General features: G+C 38.5%; 1 pseudogene; it reads right to left on the bottom strand.

The window, feature by feature from the left end:
• Positions 1-407: 407 nt before the first annotated feature.
• On the bottom strand, positions 408-3,089 carry LOC104430359 (annotated as a pseudogene).
• Between the last annotated feature and the right edge of the window lie 441 nt (positions 3,090-3,530).

Raw genomic sequence — 3,530 nt, 5'->3', positions numbered from 1 at the left:
TTAATCAGAACTTTCGAACTTGGTGGATCTCGCGTGATGAATCTCACGTGGGGTCCGGTCCTACCAAATCTGACCGCCCAAATTCATTTTAGTTGGTATGAAGGGAAAATAGGGGGAGCTAACAAGTAGCCTTTCTCATGTATGCGAGTAATGAAATTATTTCTTTGCAGGAAGATTCTAAACTATGCTTCCGATTTGATAATTGAAAAAAAATTCACTTTTGGCTTTCTATCTATTTATAAGATGTCTCATTAGACTCAATGTTAGTACGATATTTTCAAAAGCATAGTCTGAAAGAAGAATTGCAATAATGAAAAACAAGGTTCGATTCATATAGAATGATCATTATTGGCAAGAGATCTGTATAAAGTTATGCTCGATCATATGAACTATGCAAATGTAGGCATTTAGGCATCTTCATCCCATAGCTCATCCAATGATTTATAAGGCCATCCTTGGAAATGAATAAGTCACCAGGACATCCTATTCTCTGCGGGATCTGAAACTTGATCTTGTCTAAATCCTCTTTGCTAAGTTCTCATTCTAAGATTTTAAGGTTCTCTTTCATTCTCTCTTTGTTGAAACTCTTCACTATCACCGTTGCCCCTTGCTTATAGTAACAGTGAGATCGGAAGATGTTTTCTTATAGTAATTTCGATCTTGTTTGGGGGTAGGGCTTAGTCTTGCCGACCCAAAATTAGAAACGAAAATAACGAAGAGACCCTTCAGTGTTTGGAAGTCGCAAAAAACAAAACAATAGTTCTTTTGGAGTTTGGTACGCCAGCCATGGGTTGTATTAGTATAATTGCGCAACTATGAGTTACAACCTTATAATCCATAGCTATTTAATTATGGGCCAATACCGCTAAAAATCTTAAACTTGCACACTATATCAGGTTTACATCAAATTAATTATCGTGTCACAAAAATCCTAAATTGATGCACCCGTGCTACATTTACTTCAAACTAATTTTTTGTTGAATTTCCACGTTGAATCCACATCACTTGTGGATCATCAGAGTCATTTGTCAAGTGTATTTCCACATCAGCAATTTAACGGGGATATTGGATGAAAGCTAACGGAGGGTAGATTTATCACGGGTTTTACCGGTTTGGGATTTTTCTGAAATGGAAATTAGTTTGGAATAAATGTGACGTGTGTATATCACTTCATAATTTTTCTTGAAATGAAAATTAGCTTAAATAAATGCTACGCGGATATACTAGTTTGACATTTTTTTATAGCTCTATTCTATACAGAGAATTCTTTACAAGAAACATGTTGCCATAGGTTCTTTTAAGCGCACACACATATACATACATACATATATATACATATATATATAATATATATGTATATATATGTATGTATGTATAATGGAGAGAGTGGAGAGTAATACGGAAGTAATGGGACAGCACCTTCAACAAATAATAAGTTGACCTTGTGGTCATAGCTGATGAAAGATGGATGGATTTTTTGTTACCAAAGTTGGTAATCAATAATCTCCATCAATATTTTTTTAAATTAAATGGAAGGTGCGCATGCGGATAATCTACGTCTTTCTGAAGTTGTCGGTTCAACTAAACCTTATCTTATGATTTTCATGTGATTGATTTATAGCGAGACACCGTTGACTCACAAGGACATGCATGAAGGGGAAAAAGGAATTAGAGCTCCAAAGTACAACCACTTGTTGCCTTTTCTCACGTAGGCTACGCAATTTCTGAGGAAAGAATCTCTAAACTATGCTTCCTGAGGAGAAATTTGACCCCAAAACAAGAGAAAAAGAAAACACAAGAAGACAATAATAAATTACCTGAGCCACAGTCTTTCCTTGGGCAATAGCAATTTCCTTGAGCACAGGACTCTCCACAACAGCTAATGTCCCCCAAAAAGCTCCATTCGCTCCCAATGGGGACCATGCGCTCACCTGTATTCCCTTCTCCCTGCAATATCCTCTCAGCTTCTCTTGTTGCCATGCCACATTCATCTCCACCTAAATCATGATCAACCCGTCATATAAAAATCATGATTTATTGTCTTTTCTTGCAATACCTTGATGCTGTTATAACAGTAACAAATAGATTGAATATAGTCTATCCTGCCTGATTAATAGCAGGAGGGATGGTGGCATGCAACAGAAGTTCAGAGAGCTTCTTGGTGCCAAAATTGCTGACTCCAATGGACTTGGCTAAGCCCAGCTTGGAGCACTCTTCCACGGCTTTCCATGTGCCCTTGATGTCAAATGACAAGACCTTGCCCTTGGCATCGAATCCTTCGGTTCCTTCCTTCAGTCTCACTGGCCAGTGGAATACAGATCCACATACTCTAACCCTAGCCTCCTATTTAAATCAATACATATCAAGTGCCAAAAAAAATAAAAAATCATCAAAAGCCATAACCACACCCAGAAAAAAAAAAGGAAAAGAGGAAGTAGCAAGAAATCGCTCAAATCATGAATTGGATCCATGTTGCTATTCTATAACATGTTAAGATAATGATAAAAAAAATCGACAAACTTCTTAACATAATAAAAGTTGAAAGCAATCTCCGATCCCCGAAATCCAAATGCATGTAACATGTCTATTTTGCCTTACTTAGTATATAACAAAGTGAAAGGCAGTCAATCTGGCAAAGGAAGAAGATCGATGTTTATCTTGTATGTTTTCCCGTCATTAAATTCTTATACGATCTTAAAAAATTCTTAGTGATCAGGACTATACTGTCATCATATAAAAAGTGGAGGAGAGAAGGCGAATTGATGTATTTATAGGAGAGAGTTCTTTAGGGCGGGAAGAACGAGATCGGGATGGGTGTTGGTGCACCAGAGCTTGGTAGTGATGAAGATTTGGTTGCGGCTCTTGACGAGCCCCTGGTCCAGGGCCTCGGCCACGGCTTGGCCGAGTGCCTCCTCAGAGCCGTACAACGCGGCTGTGTCGAAGTGGTGGTATCCGACTTTGATGGCCTCCATGAATATGGAAATCAACACGTCTAGTGGCGGCAAAGGGCTCCCTCCGGAGCCCTTGCCAATCAGTGGCATTCTCTCGCCCGAGCTTAGCACTACTTCTGGGACTACGAAGTCGTGCATGGTGCTTCTGTTCTCTGTTCTCTGTGAGAGAGAGAGAGAGATGGTGGAAATCTAGTGACAGAAAATGGGGAGGCAGGAATACTAATATTTATATCAAGCACATGGTTGACTTCGAGGCAGGTTTGTTTGAAGGAATCCTAATAATGATGTCAAGAATAAGAAAATGCAAAGTTGTGTTAATATACTATAGCTGACTTGGACTTGTGATAAAGATCGTGCGTGCATCGCAAGACAGATTTTATAAAGCCGCCCACGTTGTCATGGAGTATAAGGAAATTAAAATCACGCGAAAATTCATATCATTACTTCTGTACTTGACAGAACTAAACCATGATTTACTTATATAATGTCCACATTGGTAATTTAAAGGTACTCAGTAATTTTCTTGAAATTTAAGTGTCACGCAAAAATGATGACCATATTCAAGCAAAGGACAGCATG

Source organism: Eucalyptus grandis, chromosome 8 (genome assembly GCF_016545825.1).
Source record: "Eucalyptus grandis isolate ANBG69807.140 chromosome 8, ASM1654582v1, whole genome shotgun sequence".
Taxonomy (NCBI): domain Eukaryota; kingdom Viridiplantae; phylum Streptophyta; class Magnoliopsida; order Myrtales; family Myrtaceae; genus Eucalyptus; species Eucalyptus grandis.
This window is presented reverse-complemented; position numbering and strand designations above follow the sequence as displayed.